Genomic DNA, 27,735 nt, shown 5'->3' on the forward strand with positions numbered 1-27,735 from the left:
ATGCGGCTGGGGATGCGGGAGCCCCCCTCGGGGCTGGGGGGGGGTGGGGGTTGGGAGGGAGATAAGGAGGTTAGAGCAGGACCTAAAGCTTGGGGGGAGGATGGAGAAGGAACCCCCGGGGGGGTGGGAGCGGTCGGGAAGGTGAGAGACAGCGAAAGCCCGGGGGCAAAAAAAAAAAAAACACCTTTGTCCCGCAGGTACGGGCGGTGCGCTCCGCCGCTGATGGTTCCCGGGGGGGGGGTGGAACCAGCGGGGAGGGTTTGGGGGGGTAAGGGAAGGAGTTTTGGGGGGTTTTAGGGGGTTTTGGGGGGGGGTTGGGGGCACCGGTTAAATTGGGAAAGGGGAAAAGGGGAGGGGAAGAAGGAGGGAGGTTTGGGATCCCACCGGCACGCCCCAGGCGTGTCCGGGTCCTGTGCACCCCGCGGGGGGGTCCCCAAGGGGGGGTTTAAGTGCTGCGCCCCCGATTTCCTATCTCTGAGGATGCTGGCGGGGCTGGGGGCAAGACCCCTGCGAAGCAGAAACAGCACCGACCTCCCCCTCTGTGGGGTTTTAATGCACCCCCTGGGCCCTTTTCACGAGGGGGGGCACTGGAGGGACCCCATGGGGATGGGGTTTTGGGGTCGGCGCTTCTCAGGGTGGGCGCTTCGGGGGTTTGTGCCCCGATGAGTTTCGTGTCCTGGCTTGGGCCCCTTGGGTTTTAGGGCTGAGGGATGGGATTTTGGGGCACACTATGGGGCACGCAGCTCCTGCTGTGGGTTTTATAGGGGCGAAACCCCCCAAAAAACAGGCGGGGAAGAGGGAAATGAAATCCCCTACCGCCGATTTCTCCGCAGATCACGGAGGGATCCTAGAAAACCGCCTCGCACCCAGGCCAGGGCCGGCCGGGAGAGGGGGATTTTGGCCGGAGGACTCACTCTTGGGACTGATTTAGGTTTAAGCAGCAGATTCCCCAGGCTGAACCCCTCGGCCGGGCTGAATTTAGCAGCAGAGATAACCGGGAGATAAGGGCTGATACCCGGCAGGACAGCGGGAGCCGAGGGAAGGGGGAGAAGCCGGAGGCAGAGCCCCGTGGCGCGTTGGGAGCGGGTAAGGATGGCAGCGGGGTGGGAAAAAAAAATATGGTTATTTTGGGGTGGATTTGCTTTTCCCCAAAACCCAGGGGACGGAGGGGCCGCTGTGAGTGCGCCCGTGACCGGCCTAGGACGGAGCCTTCCCACTGCGAGCTCCGAAAGGGAGCGGGGTCAGGGGCAGGGGAAGGGAAGAAGAGCGAATTCCTCTCCCGTGGGCAATAACCCCGATCGGAATAATCCCCCAAATCACAGGCGAATCAACCCCAAAAGCGAATCCGAGCCCGTTTTCAAGCCCCCGGGGAAACAATAGGAGGAAGCTCGCGGGGAGAGGCCTGGAGGGAAGGGGCTCGCCAGGAGCGGGGGACAGAAAGCGCTACCCACCTTGGTGTTGGGGGCAGGGGGGGGCCTTTGGGGGCCTTTTGGGGCCTTTTGGGGTCGTGGGGCAGGGACCCCTCGCTGCGGGGATGGCGGGGGGCTTAGGGGTGCCTGGCTCCTGGTCCTGCTCCGCCGGGGAATGGGGTTGCGGAGGGGGCAGCTGGGTTCTGGTTGTGCGCCTCCCCCCTCTCTCCCCCCCCCTACCACCAGCACCCCAAATAATTTCTCCCCAGTGTGGCCAGTCTCCCCAGTCCCACCCGCTGACTGGTTTGCCCACGTCACGTGGAAGTGGGCGGCGATGGGAGGAAAAGAGGTGGTGGTATAGGGAAAAAAAAGAAAAAAAAAGGGGGGGGCTGGAGGAAAAGGGGGGGGGTCCGTATCTCTTGCACCATCAGCCGGGCGCCGGGTTTCGTTGCTGTGCCAAAAATAAAAATTTTAAGGAAAAAAAGGAATAAAATCCTAAAATGAAGCCCCGGGGCATGCCCACACGGCCGGCCCCACGCTGCAGGCAAAGTCCAGCCCCGCTCCGCGCCTCCCCACGCACCTGGAGGGACACCCGTGGCCCCCCCGTGCTGGGGACGGGGGGCACCCAGCACCCCGATCCCATTACCAGTGACCCTATTCCCTGGGGATGTTTGAGGAGCCGGGGGGATTTCTCCGAGCTCCCGCCCCCAAATCCTTCATGCTCCGAGCAGAGCAAAGTAGTCACAGCCACCCTGCTCCCACCGCAGTGTATTTAGGGGTGCCCCCCCAAAAAAATAGACCCCCCTTCCCAAATACAGACCCCCCAGCCTTGCCCCCACCGCCCCCCTGTGCACTGCTGTAGGGTCTAAAGGTTCCCGGTGCGATGCGGGGCCAGCCCAGCCGGCTGCAATTTGGGATCCCACCGAGCCCAGGAGGGTCTGAGGGGGCTCTGTCCCCCCCCGAATGATGCTCACACCCTTGATAATTCCTAAAAAAATCCGCCCTGGCCATTATTTGCCCCTAATAATTGCATGCCAAAGCCCTGAGTTTGCAGTGGGCTGATGGGGGGCTCCGGGGTACCCCTAAATTTTAGGGTCTGATCCAGGGAGAGGTGGGGGGGGGGCTGGAAGTGGATTTTGGGGCTCGGAAAGTGAAATCCCCGATGAAATCAAAAACCTCCAATCGAAATATTTCTCCTCTTTACGTTTCAGTAGTGAAAAAAAAATGTGGAAAAAGCAATTTATGGGAGCGGAGCGCGAGCCCCCCCGTCCCATTGAGCCCCTTATTCCCCCAGGGAATTGGGGGGTGCGGGGGCTGCCCCAAAACGGGGGCTGCTTTGGGGCCGGGTGTGGGGCATCGGGGCCGGGCAGCAGGGCTATAGGTGCGGGATCCTATAGAAGTGTCCGTGCGGATGCAGAAACACGGGGCGATGGCACGGGTTTCTTTTAGGACCGCGGTCCTAAACCCGGATTTTTAGATCTCTGCTGCGGGTATCGGGTTAGGTACGGCTAAATAAAATGATTTCTGCTGCGGGTCTGTACATCGAAATGCGAATATCGCGTGGGGACGGGACTTAAAACGTGTTAATATATAGGGTATGTAGGTGTATAGGGTGTAAAGACATAAATCCAGCCCTTCCTAAATACCCACGTGTGCGCGGACATAAAGAGGGGCATGGACTCAAATAGGGGCACGGCGCCGGGCAGGGGAAGGCGGCAGAATTAAATCAATTTTCTTTTTATTGATTATTTTATTTTTTTTTTCCCCCCAGCAGCTGCGGATCCAGATGTGCCGCCATCCCAAGGGACGCGCATCTCCCTGCAAAACCCACCGGATTTATTTTTTTTTAGGGGAAACTTCGTTGACTTTTTACGGAATCTCGTCCCTTTATTTAAAAAAAATAATAACAATAATGATAAGAGGGAGAAAATTTTCAATTAAAAGCTCTTAAAGCCTCCGGAGCAGCCCTGCCGGGAGCAGAGGGGGTTTCAGGGACCTGCCTTGGCTTCGCCCCAAAAGCGCTGAGCTCAGCCCCGGCGGGATGGATATATGGGGAGGGGACGGACCCGTTCCTTTTTTAACCTTTTTTTTTTTGATAAGAAAACGAAAAAAAATATATAAAAAACAAAAGCAGAGGTCGGGATGCGGCTGGGTCCCCGCGGCTGCGGCGCTCGGTGGCTGCAGCCGGGACCGGCGTCAGGATTTTGGGGTCGGAGCTGGGAAGATGGGTTTGGGGAGGGATTTAAGGTTTTAAAAATCTGTGCCGAAAATTTATTTATTTTTTTTTATTTTTCCTTAAATCACGCACACGAAATGGTTGGGGGAGACTCGAGGCAGGAAGAAAAGTCGTTTTGGCACGGGGGGAGGGAGAAGCGGGTACACGCGGCGCCGAGGACGCAGGGCGCTGGGGTTTGGGATTTTTTAATTCCGGCTGCGAGCCGGAGAGGGGGCCGGGGGGGCCGGAATGGGGTGGCTCGGGGGGGGCTGCCCTAAACGACCGGGGGGGCAGCCGCGGGCGGTACGGAGCGGGGCTTGTAGGGCCGGGGGGCTGCGAGTACAGGGGCTGGGAAGATGTGGTTATAGGGCTGGAGAGCTGCGGGTATAGGGTTGGGGAGCTGCGGTTATAGGGCTGGGGAACTGAGGGAATAGAGGTTGGGGAAATGAGGCTGTAGGGCTGGGGAGATGCGGGTGTAGGGCTGGGGAGCTGTGGGTATAAGGGTTTTGGTGCTGTGATTATAGGAGTTTTGGTGCTGCGGCTATAGGGCTGGGGAGATGCGGCTTTAGGGCTTATGGGGCTGTGGCTATAGGGGATGGGGAGATGCGGCTTTAGGGTTTATGGGGCTGCGGCTATAGGGGCTGGAGAACTGCTGTTACAGGGCCGGGATCTTCGGCTCTAGGGCTGCGGATCTGCGGCTGTAGGGCCGGGAGCTGCGGCTGTAGGGTTGGGAGCTGCGGCCGTGCTTGGGGCCGGTCGGGGCCGTGCCGGGAGGAGCCGTGCGCGCCCCGGAGACGTCTCGGGGCCGCACCGCCGCCGCCTCCCCCCGCCCCCTGCCCAGCGCCTTCGCAGCTGAGCCCCCCCCATCCCAATTTCTCTCCCCCCCCCATCCGTGTCTGAGCACAAACAAAACCCCAAACCAGCACCAAACCCCTCTGCCGCTGTAGGGCTGGATCCTTCCCCTCTCCCCCAGGCCCCATCCTGGTGAATATTTGGGGACCCCCGCCCCCCCCCCCAAAAAAAAAAACAGCGGTGTGTGGGCAGGAAGGGGGCAGGGCTGGGGGACCCTGCTCCGCCCCCCATCAAAATTATTTTATTTAGTTTATTATTTCATTATTTTATTTTATTTTATTTTATTTTATTTTATTTTATTTTATTTTATTTTATTTTATTTTATTTTATTTTATTTTATTTTATTTTATTTTATTTTATTTTATTTTATTTTATTCTAATTTTCTTTCGTTTCATTTCGTTTCATTTTAATTTATTTCCTTTCCTTTATTTTATTTTAACTTTCTTTCATTTAATTTTACTTTATTCTATTTTACCTTATTTCATGGCACTTTATTTCACCTTATTCTCCTTCGTTGCATTTTACTTTACCCTATTTCTCTTTACCCTATTTTGCTTTATTTCGTTTCGTGTCCCTCTTAAAACGCGGGCGCGCCCCCGCTGCGGCGCCGTGACCGTGGGAACCCGCGGGAGCGCGCCCGGGGTGAACGGGAGCGCGCCGGGGGCGCGCCTGCGGCCACCAAACCCCTGCCCGGGGGGGGGGTCCCGGCGCTGCCCCCCCGCCTGCTCTGCCCCAGCCGTGCACAGCCACGGCCCTGACACCACAGCACCCTCGGCCCCATAGCCGTATAGACATCGAGCCATATAAACATAGAGCCTTACGGCCATATAGACATAGAGCCATATATTGTAGGGCCATCCAGCCTTCTACTCGTCTGCACATTTAGCCCTATAGCCGCCTAGCCATATAGACATGTCACACGACCTTGTACCCATCTACTCATTTACATTTTTACTCATTTACCCATTTACTCATTCATCCACATATCCGTACACCCATATATCCATTTATCCATATATTCTTATATCCATTTATCCCCATATCCTTTTATCCATATACCCATACACCCACTATCCACATACCCATACACCCATTTATCCATATACCCATATATCCATTTACCCCTATAGCTATATATCCATATATCCATTTATCCACACACCCATATATCCATTTATCCATACATCCATTTATCTATATACCCATTTATCCGCATTTATTCATACACCCTTTTATCCATATACCCATATGTCCATATATTCATTTACCCATTTATCCATTTTTCCATATAGGTTTATATCCATTTATTTCTACACCCATATATCCATACATCCAATTTTCCATATACCCAAATATCCTTGCATCCATACATCCTCGTATCCATTTATCCCTGTAGCCATATATCCATTTATCCCTGTAGCTATATATCCATTTATCCTTATACCCACTTATCCGCATACCCATTTATCCCTATATCCATTTCTCCATACATCCATTTACCCAGACACCTGCACATCCACACCCCACACCACAGAGCCACCTGACCCTTTCTCCCCGTGACGTTCCCATCATTTCGGTGTCCCTGTGCCTGACCGTGCCCTCTTCCTACACAGCCCCGCATTTGTCCCCACATCCCCACCCACACATCCCCCTCCCAAGTGCCCACACCTGTGGGGGGATCTCCCTAACTCTAATTCCAACCCTAACCCCAACCCCAATCCTAACCCTAAACCCCCAATCCTAACCCTAAACCCCCAACCCTACCCCTAGCCCCAGCCCTAACCCTAAGCCCCCAGCTCTAACCCTAACCCTAAACCCTAACCCTAACCCTAACCCTAACCCTGATTCCCCAACCCAACCCCAACCCTAAACCCCAATCCCAACCCTAAATCCTCAACCCTAACCCTTATCCCCAACCCTAGCTCTAAACCCCCAACCTTATCCCTAACCCCAACCTCAACCCTAACCCTGAATACCCAACCCTACCCCTACCCCTAACCCCAACCCCAACCCTAAACCCCAACCTCAACCCTAAATCCCCAACCCTAACCCTGATCCCCAACCCTAACCCTAACTCTAAACCCTCAATCTTACCCCTAACCCCAACCCCAACCGTACCCCTAACCCTAAACCCCCAACCCTACCCCTAACCCTAACCCCCCAACCCTACCTTAACCCTAACCCTAAACCCCCAACCCTACGCCTGCCCCCCCGCCGGGGCCGTGCTGGGGGCCGTGCTGTCAGCCCCTATTGATGAGGTGTGGGCTGACGGCGGGGGGCGCCGGGGGGGGGCGGCGGGGACGGCTCCGCTCCAGACTCCCCGGCGCTGGGGTCAGCGCCCCCGGCAGCCCCGACGCCGCCTCGGCCCCGGGCACGGCCCCGGTCCTGGTCCCGGTCCTGGTCCCGATCCTGGTCCTGGTCCTGGTCCTGGTCCTGATCCCAGATTTTGGGTTTTCGTGCATCTTATGCTCAGAGATCAAGGGCAAGGGGGAGTTGGAGAGGAATGAAGGCTCCGGTGGGGTGGGTGGTGATGCTGGAGGTTGGATTGCAGGGAAAAAAGTTAAAAAGTAAAAAAAAAAAAAAAAAAATCAAAACAAACAAACAAAAACCATTAAATAAAACTCACACTAAAAAAGAAACACCCCCATTAAAATGGGGATTGTTTTAAGACAGGATTTTAAAATAATTCAGATTTTTAAATAAATAGGATTTTTAAATAAATAGGGTTTAATATTTCATTTTATATTATTTTATTTATTTTTATTTTTTTTAAACATGAAAGCATTTTTCCCCAAGGAAAATCCAGCCTCTGGGTGTTGGAGCTGGGGTGATGGGGAAGCTTTGGGAAGGAACCCTCCTCGCTTCACCCCAACCTGTCCCAACCCTGATCCCTACAGGGCCAGGACACAGCAGAGCCTCCCCCAGCCCCAGGTTTGGGAGGGTAGGGAGGTCCCAAAGCCCCCATAGGATCGAGAATCCAAATCCCTCTCCAGGCTGAGGGGTGTCCCTATAACTGCAGGTGGGAAGGACTGAGCTCTGGTAGTGGGGTTGGCATCAGCAGAGCTCATAAATAATCAGCCCTTAATCTCCAAGCTGCTGCCGAGCCCCCTTGGGGTTACGCTGAATTTCCATGTGGTTTACACCCCCATTTCTGGAGCTGAGGCAGCAGCATGCGCATTTTCTTCCTACAAAACCATGGGCCCAGCTTTCCAGAGATATCCTACAAAAAAAATGCTTAGGGCAGCCCCTGTGCCGCCTCTCCCGGGCAAGGAACATCACAAACTTCCCCGGTTTAGCTCAGCCCAGCAGGAATTCGGACTATGCTGCCGAGATTCCTATGGCCGTGCAAATAAAGCTTCCAGCTTCCATTTGGGAAGAGCCTGGCTGCTCTCCTGCTGTCCCCCTTTTGGGATTTACACCAAGAGAAGCGTTGCTGGCACTGATGCTGCTGGTGCATTGGCATTGCTCGGAGCTGCTGACCCCTTGGCACAGTGTTTGGGCTCGGACAGGGCTGGGAGAGCCCAGGCACTGTGGGTTCTTCACCCCGGGGGGCTCATCCTAGGGAAAAAGGGAGAAAATGCCCCAAAATGTAGCTCAACACGAGAGGGAGTTTATCATAAATGAGGTTTTCACGGGGCAGAGCCCCAGCGCAGCACCCCGTGGGAGAAACGTTATATTGGAAAATTTATCCCCAATTAGCCATCATTCTTAGATCACTAATTATTCTTAGATCATTAATTATTCTGAGATTGTTAATTAGGTGTTTAATTAATAGAACTGCAATCCCCTCAGGGCAATGTGCCTGGAGGCAGGGGCACGGATGCTGGTTCCTCCGGTGGTCTCCAGCATCACCGATGCTGCACCGTGGGGCTGGCAGTGGCCGGAGGGCAGAGGGGGCTCCTGGGCACCACCTGAATCCTGGGGGGCCAAAAAAATGCTGGGGGGAGCCTGGTTTTGTGCCATCCTGCTCTGCAAGGGTGGGATTCAGCAAGGGATGGCTCCCCAAGGACACCTCCAAGAGAGGCGTCCAACCCCATGCGATCCATGATAACTCCCTGGCCAGGTGGAAGCAAACATTTGGTTGTCTTCTTTTTTTTTTTTTAATTATTATTTTTTGCTCTGTCTTCTTTTTTATTTTATTTCTCTTCCACAAAGGACCCCGGAGCACTTTATGAAGAATAATTAATGAATTAAAAGCAGGTGTCAGAAGTAGAACTGAGTAGGAAAAAACACTTTTTGGTTCAGCAGAAAATCAAGAATAAAAAATCAAATTCAAGAGGAAGGACGTTTGTGTTTCAGCTGGAAGATGCAGAAATGCAAAACTAACCAACTGGGAAGCTCAATATTTTTTGTTTCTGCCTGAATGAAGCTCTGAAGTGCAATATTTTCACTCATTTTCCAGTTTTCTTTTTTAACACTTTCACTTTCCTCGTTGGCTTGCTTGTTTTGAGAAGATTCGAAGACATTTCTGGTTGAATAGCTGTTTAAACTCAATAAAGAAGAAAAGCTGTGTTTGAACTGATATGAGCAAGAAGTTTAAACATTTCTAATTGTTTTCGGTTACATTTAGGGTTTAGTTTTTGTTCTTGAAAGGATAACACAGTGTGTGCACAAATCCAGATGTCCTTTACCAGTAAAAGCTGAAAATTATTTGAATTATTTTCCTTAGCTTGACATAAAAATATACTCCTTCTTCCAAGAATCTTCTTTTCTGGGGATTTGTGTGGAGAATAAAGAATATATTTTAACTCCTGTCTACTTCCTGCATGCCTGCCAGTCTGAACAGCCTTGGCTGTTAATAACTTGCTGTGGGAAAACTACAGAATGGGCCAAAAAGTTACATTTTCTGTTGTTGAAGGCAAAACAAAACAAAACAGCAGGGCTTTTGTTGTTTGACTACTTCCTAGCTTCTCACCTTCCAGGGAAAATGCTGTCAAAACTGCAACTCTCCTCCAGAAACGCCGGCGAAGGCTTTGACAGAGAGCTCACCATATTTTTATTTCTATTTGTTGATTTATATTTTGATTTTGATTTATTTATTTTTTTATTATTATTATTTTTTATTATTATTATTTTTTATTTTTTTTAATTTTAGCCAAGGAACCATCCAAGAGAGCAGGGCAGAAACAAGAGCTGCTGCCACCCCCATGAATTGCAGGGTTTGTCCCTTCCCTGCCTCCAGGTGCCCACAGGGTGAAGCTGGTGGAGTCCCATCAAGCGTGGACATCATGAGATGGTGGCAGCAAGCAGTTTGGGGTCCACTTGCTCTGTTTTTAGTTACAGTGCCCCTGAGAGGGTCTCCTTTCTAGGTATGAGGTCTCCTCCTGGGTTCAGCCATGCTGTAGGGCTCGGCTGTAGGGCCCAAACCACAGACATCCCCCAAACCCTTTGTGGGGATGGGCCAGGATCATTCCCAAAGGATGATAAATTCATCGGGTCCTCAAAACATCTCAGTCCTATGGCATGTGGGACCTTCAGGGTGCCCAAGCCCAGCCATGACAGGGTTTGGATGAGGCCATTCCGTGTTGACAACCACGGTTCATGGGATGGATGCGGCCACCTCAGGCCCTGCCATGCTTCACTCCATGTAGCTGAGCTTTTTGGGACCAAATCCCTTCCCCCAGGAGATTTAGGGCAAATCATGTGTGTCTGATGGCCTTCTGCAGCCCTCCAGAAGGCTGCTGCTTCTCAGCTGGAGGAACCAACCCTCACTGACTTAGACATCACCAAGCAGCATCCCAAGACAGGTGGGCCACCAAGCCAGGACAAAAACCCGTAAAATGTGCTTCGTTTCCTTCCCTTGGATCAAGGTGGCCACCAGTGTTGAACACACAGCAGAGAATGAGGACATCTGATGGTGATGGATTCGTTTTTTTTTTGTTCTTCCTTTTCCAGAATTCTTGGCTAATTTTATATTTTAATGTTTTTTAAAAATGGAGGTGAAAATATGTAGAGCTTTTACCTATTGTTATCCAGATGTTCTGGTTTTACTTTCCCCTTCTCTCAATCTTTCCTTTGCTGTTGATGCAGTGTTGAAGCCCAAATGCCTCACGCTACCATTTTTGATAAAAAAGAGAAGGGGGGAGAGCTCCACCCTTTGGATTTATCCTGTTTTGGATCCCGCACTATCAATGAGCTTTAACTTTTACTTTTTTTTCCTCTTCTCCTCTCTATTCTCATCCTGCCCCATGAATCCTGATCCCCCCAAGACCTCAGCATGGGTTTATCTCCACTCTGCTGGCTGGAAGAGGGTTTTCTCAGTAAATAAAGTAAATCAAATGCTCACGTCCTCAACAGATACCAGGGTTTAAATGCGAAGGTGCCTCCAGCCTGTGCTTGGCTCCCAGCACGATGGTGCCCTGCTGAAGGAGAAGGATGTCCCAAGGCTTGGGGACCCCTAGCTCACTTCTCAATAGCCCCAAGACCTTGGAGAGGCCACCACACCTCTACCGCCCCCCACAACTGCCCAGATCCTAGAGCAGAGGTAATAAAACCCCAAGTGGTGAATCTTTGACCCGCCGTCGAGGGCTGTCCACGTACCTGGGCTCTGGGACGCCCACCCCAATGCAGACAACAGAGGGAGGGATTTGCAAACAGAGATTAAACCGTTGATCAAGGCAAGCCCAGGTACCCTCAATGGGCTGGTAGATAGGTCTATCAGCAGCCAGAGCTCGGTGTCGTCCCCGCTAAACGTGGAGAGCAGTGGTGATAAGATGATAACGTTGACCAAGGGCGTTATCAGGCTTGGGACAATGTGAGGACATGAGCAAACGCTGGGCAACGGTATCACAAGGAGGGCTTTGGGAGCCGGCGGGGCGATGCTATCTCACCGGGGCGGTGCAAGGCAGACCCTAGGAGATTTTTTCTCTGCTTAGGTGATGTTGGGAGAAGGTTGGTGGCAGCAGCAGCCCTACGTAATGAAGGAAGGAGGGTACACATCAATGGTGTGTGGTGACAATGCTGGAAAATCAATGTATAATGCAGGAGATGTCTCCAGCTCTCACCAAGTGCCCTTAAATCTCCTGCTCTCAGCCTCACCTTGTGTAAGTTTGGGCTAGGGAAGGCTGCTGGAAAGCAGTCCTGGTGTTAGCTCTGTAGCCTCCTTCCTAAAAACAAAAATCCGTGAGTGTGCTGGCTGCTCTTTATCCAAACAGCACTTGAATTTACTGATTAGTTCAAGCCAGGTTTGGCAGAGACCTGTGGACAGAAGTAGGAATGGGTGTTTTGTGCTTGTGAAGTGGTTTCTCCCACACCTCGGTGAAAGAGAAATCCCATTTCCCCTTGCAGATGCTCAGGTGCTGTGCTCAGGCCATTGGACCACGGACAGCAAGTGTGCCATCCAAAATTGAGGCTGGCAGCCTAACCTAAGCCAGGTTATGCACAACCTTCCCTTGAAGTGACTTATTTGCTACCAGGGCTGTCTCCCAGGAAATCTTTCTGCCCAAAGCCATCTGGATGATGATGATGATGATGATGATTATCTCCCTGCCTGCTCATTTCAGTGGCTCTTGCAAAGGAAATCTGAAGGAGAAGGAATTAATTGGAGCCAGAAACGAGCACCAAGGGACATTTTTCAGTGGAAGTGTTTGGTGCAGTATTTGCACCCTGCATACCCTTGCTTGCTGCTTCTACAAGCTGCAGCATGGACAGACTCTAGCTGGGAGCAACACCGGGCTGTTTGCACATCCAAGCTGTGGACAAGCTGCAAGAGCAGCTGAAGGTGAAGCAGATGTCCTGGTCTGTGCAAAATCACATTATTTTATTCCCCTCCATCCCTCCCAACAAAGGGATTTTAGCTTTTGCAGGAAGAGAAATCTGCTCTCGAGGGGATGTTTCGAGACCACCGATTTTCACCCATTTCCACTGGGTCTGTATTAACCAAAGAGCCTGGAGCCATCAGCCCCTGCGAAGTTCTCACATTTAAAAGTTCCCATCAAAACAAAACGAACATCCAGAAACTTGGCAGTAATTGGATCACGAAGTGCAAGCTCCTGTGATTAGATCAGGAGCACTCTGCCGGGATTACACTAAATCAAAAGAAATAATCAGACTGCTAGAAAAGGGAGCAGCTCTTCATTTAAACTTCATTAATTTCCTGTCCACTTGGCAGAGCCCGCGAATTATACACTTAAAGATGCAGGGGTTATTTTAGCGAGCATGGGCTGCTGCTGCAGCAAGAGAAACCTTCCTAATCCACACAAAGCGAAGAAGCGAAGCCCGTGCTCCAATTTTCCCTGATACGCCTTGTCTAAAGAAAATATTTGGCCGCCTGCTGTATTTTCTGCTCGGCTTGGCATGTTGCTGCTCTGCTTTCCAGGGCTCCCGGGTCAGCCGAGGTCCCTCGCTGCTGGACCAAGGGGTGGCATCCCCTGGGGAGAGGTTTGGGGAGGGTGAGAAGAAGGAGATAAAGACCTTGATGATGACCACTTGGACAGAACCACGAGAGGAGAGAGAAGAAATGTGGAGAAGTGACCATATTATCTGTTTTATTTGGGCTGATCTAAGGTTGCTCAGAAGTTTGGGAAGTCTCCAGCTTTCGGCTGGATGGAGGGCTTTCAGCTTTCGTGCTGCTGCTCAGGAGATTTGTCTAGAAGTAAAGCCCCACGCTTCCTGCCTGAAAAAGGTTTTACTAGCAAATACTGGGCATCCACATGTTTAGCCCTGCTTGGCTGCAGCTGAGATAATTTTTTTGCCAGTAATTAGCTTTGATTACATCTTCACCTGCTAAAGTAAGCCCTGGCACTTTGCTGTTGAAGATACTTTTTGGGAAGCTGGACAAAAACGTCAGCCAACCTCTTCCTGCTACACATCTAAAGGCCACAGAGCCCATGTCTCTACGAGGCTTAGCTTCGAGCTGAATTTACAGCTCCCGTGAATTACCAAGCCAGAAACCCCATGGATTCACATGGGAGGACTTGAGAGGGTAAAGGTTGGGGCTGAGCCCGAATTTTGGGAGGTATCTCCAGGTGCTATCAAATGCTCATCTTCTGGCAGCGTGCGAGCAAGTGCTCAGCCTTGGGAAGACACACGCTATGGCAAGGTTTCTTGTACCAAACGTTGCGTGAGGCAGTTTCCTGAAGCTGTGCCAGGACTGCATGGCAACAGCACACCAAATTCAGGATATGAGTGAAAAACAAAGCAGATGCTGTTCAGAATAAATTCAGGTTTGTGTCACTGATGCTTCTCCGCGAGCTGACCTGTAAGTGCTCAGACTTTTTGTAACTGCAATCTCATGGCACCAGCCAAGGGCGTTCAGCTGATACAACCTAATTCTATTTTTATTTTATTTGGCTCCTGATTAATGCAGGTAGGTGCAGGGATATTGACCGGGTCAATAAGGTTGTCCCTACTGTAGCCCAAATTAATGTGTATGTTTGAAGGACCGGGAATCTCAACCTGCTGGACCAGGAGGGGCCAGAAATGTTCTGGGCTGCAATGGCTCACTTGGTGCACCTTCCTTGAGAGGATACCGAGGTTTTAGCCAAGTTTTTCAGGCCCCTGAGAGCGGCTTATAACACTAGCTACTCTGAAAAGGTGTGCTTGCTTTTTTATTAATCAGAAAATTCCCCCAACCCCTTGATTTTTGGTTTGAAAGCGAAAAGCAAGGGAGTTGCCATCAGCAGAAGGTTAATTCATCTTAGAAGAGAAGACAGACATTCCAGCCAAATTAAATAATAAAAGAGGTGATAAAACCCACCTGCTTTTTAACTCCAGGCTTCTGTTTCTTTTTAAAGCAGGTCAGTGTATTAAAGGTTTCGTGCTGAGATTGTGTATGGAGGTATTGGGCCAGATCTGTATCAGTTCCAAGCGGGAAGAGGTGCATCCTAATTGCCATCATGGTTCTGTACACCCCTCTTCACCAGGAGATCCCAGAAAAAGCACATTTCACCCCTGTTTCACAGGTGTGGAAATGGAAGCAGATGACTTTCCTGAAGTTCCCCAAAAGGCAAGGGAGAGGGCTGGGAACACAGAGAGGACTCCGTGCCTCTTTGTTGCCCTGGGCACAAGGTCCTGCTTCAAACCAAGACCTCCTGCCTCCCTCAGAGATGGGTCTGCCCGTTTCTACCTCCTACATTTATTGGGTTTCTGGTCTACAGGTGAACGCTGACCATGCGAGAGGATGGTGAAAGGAGGAGGCAAGGAGCAGTGACAAACACCTGGGCACTCAGCACCACCTCTTCCTCCACAGCTGTCCCCAGGTGGATGTCCAACCACAGACACCTTTCCCTGTGGCAACACCTAGCTGGACATTTCTCTACAGGTGGAGCTTTAGGGTGGCATAACTGCACCTTATGAAGCCTGCCATACATATATAGGTATGTTTCCCTGCCCATTTCTGGAAAACCTTGGAAATAACAGCCTCCTGAGAGCCAGCTTTGAGCATCCATACTGCCTGGGGTGCTGCAATTCACAGCTGCCCATGGAGCAAGGTTCTCCTTGGGAGGATGTCTGATTAATTCAAGGAAGGACCTTGGCTGTTTTTTTTTTTTTTTTTTAAGTTTATTTTGTTTTGTTTTCCTTGACGTTGCCAGAGGCAGCAGGATGCTGCAAGGAAGTGAATTCAGCTGCCTGAATTAACAATATATCTGAGGACTCTGAGTGTGTGCAAAATGGATGGTAGCTCATTTGGTCTCCAGGGCTCTAAACACCTCTGTGCCCAGCACTGTATCCTTAATTTAGGGGACAGGCAAGTAGCACAATACCAGTGCAATCCTAAAAAAGCTGTCCTGAGCGAGAAGTGCAGCTCTTGGCACAGCTAGCTCAGCTGCTCAGTCTGGGACGGACAAGGCAGAGGAGTGGAAGGGGCTGATACCTTGAGTCAAGGAAGGGCTTAAAGGGAACCTGGCCAAAAGTGTGGTAATAACTGGGCTGGACCACTACTGGAAAAGCCAAGAATAACAGAGATTTCTTAGTTAAGGGCTACCTTAGTTGATATTAGAATTAAGAATACTGTTCCCACCATAGTATGGGGAGGATTAATTTAAGGTAGAAGCTTCGGTTGTGTTTGGTGCTGGACAAACACATCCTGCTTCCCCCCCCAAATAAATAAATAAATAAATAAATAAATAAAAATCTATAACTAAAATAGAGAATTTGCTGAAAAGGGAGAAAGAGGTGCAAATAAGTGGAGGAACCTGCCCAGGGCTAAGCAAAGTCAGTGGTGAAGTTCAGAGAGAGTTGAGGTCTCCTGACTCCTGCTGGTGGCACCAGCTTGGCTCAGGAGCCAGAAACAAGGAGTGACAGTGAATAATGAGCTGCGGTGGTGATTTTTTATTGCTTCTCTTTCACAGACACCCTTTAGGGACTAGCACATGTGAATTGACCAAGATGTCTTAATGGAAAAGACGGTCCCTGCTCCGTGGAGGTCAGAGTGCAACCACTTCCCTGGGGTCTGCAAGAGATTTTGGGTGTCCCGTCTCCCCCATATCAAGATCTCCAGCAAAGTGACCTGTTTTGCGGCTTTCTCCTTGCTGTTCCCCCTGTATGGTTGGATTGAGAGTGACAGGGTGTTTTTTAACAGATCTTCCTGGCATTTGATGCAAGCCCAGGGGAGCGGTGGGAAGGCAAGCTGTAAAATGGTATGCCCTGGCTGTCTCTCAGCTCCCAGCCTTTCCCTTGGAGTTAGATAAGAGGAACAACAGATAAGAAGAAAAGTGGTTCTTTAATTCGGCCAGAATTCACTTAGTGTGAAGGAAAATGTCTAGTGAGAGAATTAGGCTAAGCCAGGAAATATCCTCTTAAATCTCAGCTCTCCCGTGCTAAAAGTATATTTAGCATTTTTTATATATGCATATCAAGGTATCTGTCTTTCTCTATACCACTGCAAAATCCCTGTTTTCTAACTCTGTGTTGGCCAAGAAATTCTTTTAAACTCATAAAAGCAAGTCAATACAATGCTGCCTTTTCAGCTCCATAGATTGGGGCATTTTCACCCAACACACGGATGAATAATGGCTCAACCAAAGCTTTGCACTGAACAAAAGCTTTTGGGGAGGCTGAGGAGGGACCAGGCTTTGAGTCATTCTCTTTCTGAAGACCTGTCTACCACCTCTGGGAAGAAGGCCTTATCTACCCTCCTTATTTATCCAGCACTTGCTGGCAGGGAGCAACATTGCTCCCATCTGAACAGTGGTGTGGAATTGGCACGTGGGATATCGCTGTGGTTTGGGAAGGTTTGCCATGGCAAAACACTGCTGCACCTGCGCTACGATCTGATGGGTTCACACCAAGGGGACGATCTGGCCTAATTAAAGACCTTCTGGCATTCCTGTATCATCCCAGCAAGGAGCTGGCGAGTCACCCAGATTCACTTTTTATTTGGGGAAGAAGATGCATCCAAAACTTAGGATGGAAACAGGAGAAATTGCCTTGCTGCTAATGGCCTGCTGCCACGCTGCTTCTCTGAGTTCAGCTTGCCTAAAGACATCAGGCAGAAAGAGCAAACACTGGGCTGTTCTTACCCAAAATGAGCATTTTTGTTAGTGATTCACATCCCATTTCTGCAGTCTTCTGGCCCCCGGAGCCTGCAGGTGGGAGATTTGGGCTGTTCACAGTCTAGTTTTCTTTCTTTATCTGTTGCCAGCCACGCTTGTTTGTGGAAGATCGGCTGTTTTATTCTGCTAGAAATAAAGCAGTTGCCTCCTGGGACAACAACTTCTGCCTGAAGGTGCTAAGGGCCAAGGCAAAGGCTGTGGTTTCTCCTCTGAGCAGTCCTACTTCGTGGCAGTCACACACTTTTATACTGGGCTCCTCTCCTGGTTTGTTTTTATGCCACAGGCTTACCAGGCTTTGAGCTGTCTCAGGGCCTCTGACATTCAGTACAGAGAGGTCTTGGTATGCTGAGGGTCAGAGATTGCTGCTTTCAAGCACACATTAGTAATATTTCTGTCATACTACAAGTCTGAAATGCTGCTAAGATGAATAATTAAAACAGCTACAGAAGGACATGGCAAAACCTCTGCGCTAGGCCCCGCAGGCCCCAGCAGGCTGGGCCAAGGGTAGAGCTGAACCTAAAAGGCAGACTTTGGGATTTTTCGTCTGTATATATTTGACACTGTTTGAATATACCTTGACTTTAAGCATCTGCAGAATCCTTGTTGTCCAACACCTGGGGGCTGAGGCAAAGCCAAGGGACATTCTCCCTGCACCTAGCAAGGAAAGGTAAAGCCAAGCAAGGCCTGTGGACTGATGCTGAGATAGCAGCTCAGTATCTAAACAGGTAACACCCAATTACAACAGAACTGTGTTGACTTACACTTTCCCTTATCAGAAGAATCAGGTATTCATGTAAATCACAAAAGAGTTTGATGGATGCCAGTTCACAGTGAGCCCCAAACCAAGGAACGAGAGCCTAGTTAAACAAAATGTATGTTCTTCTTATCTTTAAGCTGTGACTATTGCTATGAAATAAAAAACTATAAAAGAAAGTGCCTTATCACGGGGGTTATAATTCTTTAATGTTCCCCAGGGGCTGTGTCTGTGCTGGAATCAGGCCCTTGGGACCACTTTCCGAACCCCACTGAAGTAATTTTCTCGCAGACAGATGATCTTTCCTTATCACGCGTTGTCCTGGCAATAAAAAAGTCTCTTTCTTGAGATGCATGTTTAGACTAAGCCTGGTGAAAAAAAAAAAAAAGGAAAAAAAAAAAAGAAAAAAAAAAAAAGAAAAGGAAAAGAAGGGGCAGCTAAATTGGTCTTAATTCTGATGCTCGCCTGAAAGTAAACAATGAGGTCCGGGGACAACCTTCATTAGACCCTCCCGGGCTAGGAAGCAGGGCGAGGAAAGCAGATGTGGGAAGGAGCCTTCAGACAGCCCTGCTAGGGACCAGCACGGAGCCCGGTCTGAATGCTGCAGCTAATCAGACCCCTTATCACGTTTACTGGGAGATGGGTGATGCCCATAAAACCAAGTCAGGCTGAGTGCACTTAGTGGAGCCAAAAAGCTAATTGTTAATAGATGCCTGCAGCGCAGAGCTGGGGAAAGCCAGGTGGCCCCCTCAGTCCTGCCTCGCCCCCAGCAGTGCCTGGCAGGAGCTTGGATTTGGGGTATTCCCAAGCCCTGCCAGTTTGGATGGGCACATAGCATTTTATTAGTATTTAGTCTGATTATGGGGTGTATAGGTGCCCTAGTTAAGGTCAAGACCTTATTAACATGACAGCGGTCCAGCCACCCTGGTGTCTCCAAGGGCAGCAATAAAATCAGGCTTGTGCTTTGCACCAGGGGCATGCTAAGCCCTGATTTTCCCAAACATGAACAACTGAAATACATGATTTGTGACAGAGATGGGCTGCATTTATACCTCCTCCCTCCAAATTGAAAACAGTGGCTGTGGAAAAAGATGAGGATGAGGTGAGCTTGCAGTGATTTTCTCTGGTATGATCCCTTTGACTCTAGAAAAGTGAAGTTATGCAGAACCAGAATTGATCCAGACATGTTTAAATCCTTATCTTCAACATTTTTTTCTGCCAACAAATGCCCGTGTATTTAAAACCTTGTCTCCTTCTCTGCTTCTTTGGTTGGACTAGGATGTCCCACCTCGCTGCAATGCTCGCCTTCTGCAGGACACAGCTCCATCCTGGAGACTTCACAGCTTAAAAAACTATACCAGACCCAGTACAAATTCATATCCTAGAGAGGAGGCACAAAGTGAGAGAGCCTGTCCTGGTCCAGCCAGCACTCCCCACGGAAGAACAGAGGACAGAGATCTCCATTTCTCCAAGCAGCCTTGAGCCCCTGACACAGATGCAGTTTAAGAGCTGTGATTTTGAGAGACAACCCCTTCGCATCACCAGCAGCTGCCTTGCCAATGCTACAGTCTCTGAGCCCTAGTGATGTCCTACTGTCATGGGGCATGCAAGAAGAATTTGAGGTGGTTGCTGGAGAGGAGTAGCAGGGCCAGGTGGTCTCTGCAGCAGTTTTGCAGAGCTATTTTCCATCACTGAGTTTGTTGGAGGGCATGCTGCAACGCAAACCTCTCTCCCTATTCATTCTATCCCGAGATACAGAATCCAGTCCCCACATGCAGGGACCCAGCGAGCCCGGGACATCCATCTACAAAAAGGGGACTGGGAAAGCAGCCGGTGGAGAAGGTAAATGGGCTGCAAGTGTGAAGGGGCTCGGCTGCAGGTGTGCAAACACAGCTCGTCCCCGGCATCGGCTGGGAACACGGGGACCCACTGCCTTTATCTCTTGACCTCTTGCTCCCCTGCCCCGGGGACCCAGATGCTGCGGCTCCAAGCGCATCCCAGCCAGCCCGCCCAGCTCCCACCCTGCAGCACAGCCTGGACATTTACAAGAAGGATGAATACAATTCCTTTACGGTGGGATGCTGCTTCCAAAGCTATATTTGCACCTAGCTCCACTGAATTAGAGTCCTGTGGATGCATCACCACCTTCCCTGGGGTCTAGTGCCATTCAGGCTCATTCAGGCTCACATCTGCCCTGTGAAACACGCAGTGGGCAGCTCTCGAAGCTACTGCTCACGGGGGCTAAGCTGCCTTTATGGCAGGTCACACACCCTCTGGAACAGCGGCGGATTTAGATGCCATAAAAGCCCTGCTCCAGCACGCCCCAGGAGTCTCCCATTGCCCTGTATTCATTGCAAAAGCATCCTTAATCTCCGTACTGGCACTGCGTGTCGCTCAGCCATCGGGGAAATAACAGCAGCCCCCGGCACCCTCTTGCTCCTCCCCGCCACTCACAGGCATCGCTTCTGCGGCCGGCTCGCTTTATTTTTCTGGCAACAGAGGCAAAAGGAAAAAAAAAAAAAAAAAACTTGTGTGAAAATTATTTATTTGGTATTAATAGCTCAGAGTCAAAGCCTCAGCAGACACTTGGGATAAACAGGATCACTCAAAATACAGTTGTTTGAAATCAGAGCTTTTCTCTGACCCTGGGGTTTCTTGCCAAAGCCAGAAAAAAACTGTATATATAGAATCCCTTAATATATTTTTTTTCCTGTTAATCCGCAGTACAACAAGCCTTGGTTGTAGCCAAAGGACTTTGACCAGGATGATTAAACCAACATTTCATTTAGGCAGTCGCACACATGGTTGTATAGGTGGTCGAGATGTAAAGTAATCCTCCCTATCTGACTAATAACCCCTTTTACACTTCCCATCCCATTTGTACTTTACCATTTCCCACTTCTCCTCCGTCACTCTTCTCCTTTCATCATTTTCCTTCTCAAAAATATATATATATTTTTTTCAGTTGAATAGCCGATAATTTTTTTTTTTCAGTCGGCAGCTGTCAAGTGAAAAACTGTATTTTGGAAGAAATTTCTGGACTCTTTACTTGAGAAAGAAAGAAAGAAGAAACAACAGCACTTTTGCTTTTGTTTTTCCTTCCTCTTTCTTTTGTTTTCTTTTACTCCCTGTCCTGCACAGCCTGTTTTCCAGACAGATAAAAGGAGGAAAAAAAGGGAAATAAAACAAGTGAGTTTATATTTTTATCTGCCTTCAGCGTGGATTTCCTCTCTTCCCCTTTTTTCCACCGAATAACAGAAATGTTCCCAGCCAAGAAATAGAGCGTCTCAGCTCGTTAAAATTACTGCGCATCTAGCAGCACATCTCCTAATGAATTCAGCTCTTTAATTGTGGTTACTCCTTCCATTTAACCCTGTGGTACTGCTGCAGTCGAGGCACAGAGGAGGAAAGGTCTAGGCACACCTTGAGAAACCTGGGTTCAAGACTTAAACCTCCTTTGCTGACTCAGAATCACCCCTGTAGCTACTTTTTGTCCCATTTCTTTGTGAAATGGAGCTGGTAGCCCAGACTCCATGATTTTGCAGAGAGCAATGTAGAGGATCCTTTTTGGGTCCTGACCGGAGCGGTGCAGGATAAGGCACACAAAGAAGGCAACCAAGCAGGGATGCTCCTGGAGCAGCTCTGATAAAGCTGCCCTAAACTTTTCCCCATTGCAAACCTTCATTATTCCCAATCTGGGCTAAAATTAAAAGGTTTTCTAGGGGTGAAAACTGTTTTTGCCCCCCTCTGCCCCACAGCATCCCTGATGGAGATGGCTCCTGCAAAACTGCCGAGCCTTCACACTTGCTGGGTCTCTTGGAAAGCCTCAGCTAGCAGCTTCCCCTCTCCCCGCCGGCTGTTATAATCACACATTGTTCCCGGTCACTGCCTCGATGCTTGCAGCACTTGGAAAATGTCAAATGTGGGAGTCCGGCAGCCTTAGGTTAGAGTAAAAACTCCCAAACATATTTGGAGGGCTGCCAGCGCTGTGCAAGCCCTTTGCGAAGGCAGATAAGGGGCGACCTTGCAGGCAGCGGGCTAGGCCAGGAGTTTATTAAATCCCCCGCTTGCTTGGGTTGAGCTCCCTCAATATTGTGATCATCCTGTCCCCTTCCATCGTCGCCTGGTGCCCCTGGGTGGGAAAGCGCCGGGCGAAAACACGGGCTGGTGGCCACGGTGACCTTCGCGGGGACATCCGGAGGTCGAGGCGGGGGAGCCCGCGGAGATGGGACGTCTGGAGCCAGCAGGGATGGGACCCCCTAGCAAAGGGGGTCGGATCTGTCAGGGTCGAGTGAGCGAACCCAGCGGCTGGTTTCGATGGAGCCAAGCAGCCCCGGGGATCCCGATTTTGGCCCCAAATCCCCAAGGTTTTGCGGCGACTTTGCGGGGCTTGAAAGCGCGGGCGGGGAAGGATGGCAACGCCGCCTCGCGAGGAGGGGGAGGAAGGGTTGAGTTTGGGGCTTCGTGTTGAACCGAAACGAAATCTAAACATTTTGAAATTCTTCCCCAAATGACAAATAATGTCAAATACTGAGATAGCACCGGGCTGGATTTGAGCCGCAAGGCACCTTCTTATATTCCTAACTTCTGATAAAAAGGATGGAACACAGTCAGGAAAACTTTCCTCTCCTTCCCCTCATTATTTTTCTTCTAAAAAAAAAAATAAAAAAATACACAACCCCAGTGAAATCAGCAACGTCTCCTGAAATGTTCCAGTTTGGATGGAAGAGCCTTTCTCCGCAGGAAACGTTTCCCTCCGGGTTTTCCTGGCTGGCGGCACGTCCCCGACCCACTGCCGCCGGGCTGGGGCTCAGCCCAGGGCTGGGAAAGACCCCCCCCAGACCAGCACTGGGGGCCTGTTTGCAGTTTGTTCGCTTTTTTTCCTGCAAACGTGGCTTGTTTTCTCTACTAACTCCTGTGGAAGTGGCAGGGTGTGAGCTACCTGAGAACTGTTCCCCCCTCTCATCCCACCAGGGACCCTCTGAGCTTCCTGGTGGTAGCCCAGTTATCCAAAATACAAGGAAAGAGGTTTCCTGGCCCCCCAAACCATCCAGGTATATTCTCATTGGCTTTCACATTCATAAGAAACTCAAGGGCTGTTTTCCCAGGCGAATTCATGTCTCCCAAATGTGAGCAAAGCTCCCTTTTATAGGCAAAAATATTTTCAGGCATCTTTTGGGGCTGCTTGGTGAGCTGGGCTTTCCCCTTAACCCCTCTCAGTATATTAGAAGGAGTCAGGTAGCTTTTTTTTTTTTTTTTTCCCCCTCTAAATGTGGAGGAAAACCCTTCTATTTTTATATTTTCAGTTTCCTGTTCCTCTTCCCCCTCTGCCCCATGGATGGCTCCGTGTCTCAGCCCTGTCTGGGCAAAGTGCACATCCCCAGGCTGTGCGCGAAGGTAACGACCTGCAGCCCAACACGGCACAGCACTGCTCCGTCTGCCTGCCTTTCCTTCGGGAAAAGTGAAGGAAAAGATCTGTACCACCGGCTGCTGTAACCCCAAAATGCTCCTGTCCTGGAGTCAGGGCTCAGGTTGAAAACTTTACCCCAAGGCTGGATTTTAACTCAGGATGGCAAAGACAGCCCCAGGTTGGGTGAGCACAGAGGGTCTCCAAACCAGAGCACACAGCAGACCCCTGCTCCCCCTTTTGCACAAACCAACCTTGGATCCCCTCACTTTTTTTTTTCCCTCTTTTATTTTGTTTTTCTCTTTTATTTTTTTTCCCCTCCCTTTATTTTTTCATGCCTTCTCTCTCCCCTCTCTCAGCCAGAGTGGAGCATTCAGCAGTTAATATCCTCCTGCCTCCAATTGTGCTTTAAGAGGTGTAGCGTTTGATAAGCCCCATTTAACTTGGCTGTATTACATTGTTTAAATAATTCAAATACAGATTGGCCCTTTAGAAGGATTTCTGCTCTATTGACCCTGCTGGTCATGAGTTACCAGGAAGTCAGGGAGGGGCCCAGCCTCAGCTTCCAGGGCTGAAAGCCTGAAAATCAATTCCAGCTCTTTAGTGCCCCAATCACACCCCATTATTCCCAGGTAATTGCAGACCTGCTTTGCTGTTAACTCTTTGGGAACAATGTGGCCTTTGCTGGGAAGAGGGAGCCCAAGGAGAGCTTTCTTACCCATCAGGGTCCTCATTTGTATGGACAGTGCCATGGGCTTATCGTTAGGGTTTGGATGAATAATGATTTACAGGTAGAAGTGTCAAATTGCTTGGGTATTTTTTTTTGTTTGCTTTTTTGCTATTGTTGTTTGCCTTTTTTCTTTTCTTTTCTTTCATAATACCTGGTTTGCTGGAGGTTGGCTGGACTGCAGCATCAATTGTACATTTTAAATTTTATTTTTATTTTTGCTGTTGGCATCTCTCTCTCTTTGCAAGATCGATTCATGAGGAGTAAGGAACAGGATCCAGTAATACAGCTTGTCTCCTGTACAACTTGTACAGACCAGTGCTTGTCTTTCATGCTCAGGTCACGTTAGGTACTTTTTGGATGCTTTCTAGGCATATGGAGATCCTATGTGAAAGAACAAGAAGAAATGATGATTTTATACATCAGCAGCAGGGTGGCCATGCACGGGTGGGTCAGGATAGCCAAATGGTTGGTCTTGAGGACATGATGTCCACTCTGCACACATTTCATAGGGGGGTTATTCTGGGGTAGCCCTGCTCTGGTCCCATAGACAACAAGACCCTTTATGAGCTGTAGTACATCTTCTGGGTCAGCTTCACCGAAAAGGAGTCCAGGATTTTAGACACAGTTGGGTCTTAGGGGGAATTTTTAAAGTCTCAAACAGGTGGTGCTTCAGAACTTAACTCAGTCAACACCACAAGATGACTATGCTCTTTGGCAGATAGAAAAATAAAAACAAACAAACAAAAAAAACCACCAACACACACCACAAAAACAACAAGACTTGGTACATCTAAAAATGTCAAATCTGACAATAATGTCCATTTTCCCCTCTCCTCACAGGACAAAACTATTCTGATGAGAAGGGGGCTGTTGTCCTGGCATCTTTGGCTTGTGAGAGAGTAGGAGCCACACCAGGGAGTTTTTGTGAATTAGGCTGGGTACAAAATGCAGGTGGAAATACCCCAAATTCCATTTGTGAGGTGCTGCCTTCACTCAAGAGTCTTCTTCAGCTCCTGCTCCTCCTCTGACATGAGGCAAACTGGACATGACCCAGGGCTAAAGACGTAAGAGGCACAAAAATCTGCCCTGTTTCCTTCCTGGCATGTGAAGATTAAGTCACCTACCCCAGCATCCAGCCCGATCTGTCCTGTGGCAAAAGCCATGGCCTCACCCTGTCACCCAACGTGACCCCTCATCTGTTGGTGGCATTAGGGGTGGGGATGTCAACTTGGATGGAAAACCTGGGGCGATGGGCACCTGACCATGTTTTGGGCTGCTGAATCCCCACCCCGTTTACAAATGGGCACCTTATCTCTGGCGACTATTTTTCCAGGAACATGGAGCAGAGGACAGGGAGGAGCAGCAGCAGCCTCTGCCCCAGGTCACCGCACCAACAGCTGCTCAGAGTCCACCTTCAGGTTGGGTGAACTTCTCGTCCCATCCACTCCTTTTGGGATGCTGTCCCAGAGCCTCAGTCCCGTGTAGGTTAAGAACCATCCTCTAATGCCCAGCTGATGTCTCCTGGGCTCACGTGCACCTTGTAGTGCTGGAGCATCCCTGGTTCCCTCCTGGAGGAGGTCTTCAGCACCAAGGAGACCTTTGGTGCCCATCTGTGTTGGGTTGACTTGTTGACCCAGCCTGCAGACCGGGGACCCTTCTGGATTTCAGGGTGTTAGCAGGAATGTGGTGATGTCTCAAGGCAACCAGTGAAGGGATGTGTGTGCTGGCCTGCTTGCAGCTTTTAATTTAGGAGGTGACATTATCCTGTGATCAGGGTCTTTCAGGGGATGATACAGAGCTTGAGCCTAACTTGGATGGGCTAAATCATCCCCAGGATGCGTTCATTCTTTCACTACAGAGAGTAGTCTACTACTCTGTACTCTGGAGTGCCTACAGAGATTTTCTGGCTAATTTAGCTGGCTAAATAAATGTTAACAAGTCAAGGGCCTGAAAATCTTTCACAGCCTCATGTTTCAAGGCAGGAACACGCTCTGCTACATGTGGCTGAGACTAAAACAGCAGTGAGGCAAGACGATGGCTGGTCTTGCCATGGAGACACCAGGTTGGGCTCAGTGGGGCCATTTATGCCGTCCATTTAGTGTCCCTGTGTGAAAGCTGGGGAGAAGGAGTGTGTCTGGTTATCTCCGTGCTGTCCAGAGTGGACATCACCCCATTATGCTGGGACAGGCTGCCCAGGGAAGTAGTTGAGTCACGATCATTGGAGGTCTTCAAAAGGATAACAATGGACCTGCCACTGCTAGGTTGAAGGTTGGGCTTGATGACCTTAAAATTCCTTTCCAACTGGAATGATTTTATGATTCTGTGATTCTGGATGTGCACAGCAGTGAGGGCAGAGGAATTGTAGCCACGGGCTGCCTGGTGAAACCCAACAGCAACCACTACTGCGGGAGTGCAAGTGGCACCTGATGTTTGAAACAGAATGAAGAGGAAACAAACTCTGTGATAACTTTTGAGGGTCAATGATGAGGATTTCAAGGGGTTTTGAGTCAGTTGCTTGGCTCCCCCTGGAAAGGGATGTCTCCAGATGCTCAAAACTCAATTTAATGGGTGGGGAGACATCGTTTCAGAACCGAAGCTCACAGGAGACCTGCCCCTACCTCCAGCTACTCAGAAGGGACTCCTGGGGCCCTGATTTTAGACAAAGCAGGGCTGTGCTCACCTCCCTCTCCTCTCTAACCTGCAAAGGGTTAAAGGGTGGGGGAGCCGTTTGATTAATAGATGTCGTGTGAACATGCACATTTGCCTATGACTGCATTCCTGGGGCTTTCGGCTGGGCGATAAGCTGCGACCAAAGTCCTCCGGCTCCGGGCAAGGAGAGCAAACAGGGCCCCAATGGAGCAGTTATTAATTCCAGCCCCGCGTCTCTCAGGGCTGTCTCTCAGCAACGGGGCTCCCGAGAGGCCTTTCACACACCAATCGATACAGCTCACCTCTCCCCTTGCCTTCTCCATCCTAATTTTCCTCTTTGATGCATGCACCCTATTGCTGTGCCGGGACCTCCAGCGCTGGGACCCTTCCCAATTAATCAGCAGCACGGGAAGGAGGGGATGATGTTCCCATTGGGGTGATGGGAACAGCCCCCAGCACCCAAACTGCTGTTGTAACTGGCTCATCCAACCATGCCCACCACACTTCAGGACATGGGGAAGGCAGTGGGGAAGGAACAGACCTTTTTTGGGTCAAAAAAGGGGAGTTCAGTGGCAATACTGGCAAAAGACATATCTGTTCTTCTGCAGACATGGAAGGATGCTCTCTGACATCAGTGCTTTTCTTCAAAGTAAATTTAATAAAAAAATCCCCAACACACCTAATTTAGAATGTCCTTGGCTGCGAATTTTCCTTTCGCCTCCAGGCAGTTTCAGATTGATTTAAGACACGAGCTCTCTTTTCGACTCCAAGCTGCGACACAAGGATGTTGGTTGAAAATGAAACTCCTTTCCCTCCCTGAAAAGCAAAACAAACCCAAACAACCTGGACCTTTCAACTTGTTTGTCTTCAGATAGGACGTTGTCACGTTACTCACGAGCCAGCTTTCACAGGGGTGTATTTTTAGTGGCGATGATCACGGAGGATTTCTGTGAGCCATGGGTTGGTTTGAGCAGGAATTTGAGGGCAGCATTATCAGGGCCAAAAGTGGCATTGTGCTTGCTGGCATGTGTCTGCTCACCCCACGGCTGCTCTCAGGAGCCTGGCCGTGACGGTGCTCAGCTGGGACTTCTGCAGGAAAATGGATTCCTTGGGATGCACCAGGGCTTTCACTAATGGTTCTGGGAAGATTTGTCTCCAGCCACTCTGCAAGGGCTGAGTTTCATCTCCGAGCTGGAGAAGGTATGTGGTGCTGTATGGAACACA

General features: G+C 49.9%; 1 long non-coding RNA gene across 3 annotated transcripts; it reads left to right on the forward strand.

Moving 5' to 3' along the window:
* The first annotated feature begins 8 nt into the window (after positions 1-8).
* On the forward strand, positions 9-3,366 carry LOC137854916 (uncharacterized). 3 transcript variants are annotated; one of them, XR_011095448.1, is made up of 3 exons: positions 9-197; positions 834-1,086; positions 3,184-3,366. It is a non-coding gene; the product is annotated as an uncharacterized lncRNA (long non-coding RNA). The 3 variants fall into 3 exon arrangements; XR_011095447.1 differs by lacking the exon at positions 9-197 and having other exon boundaries at positions 356-1,086; positions 3,181-3,366; XR_011095446.1 differs by lacking the exon at positions 9-197 and having other exon boundaries at positions 356-1,086.
* Positions 3,367-27,735: the final 24,369 nt, after the last annotated feature.

The sequence above is a fragment of the Anas acuta genome, chromosome 3 (genome assembly GCF_963932015.1).
Source record: "Anas acuta chromosome 3, bAnaAcu1.1, whole genome shotgun sequence".
NCBI classification, from domain to species: Eukaryota; Metazoa; Chordata; class Aves; order Anseriformes; family Anatidae; genus Anas; species Anas acuta.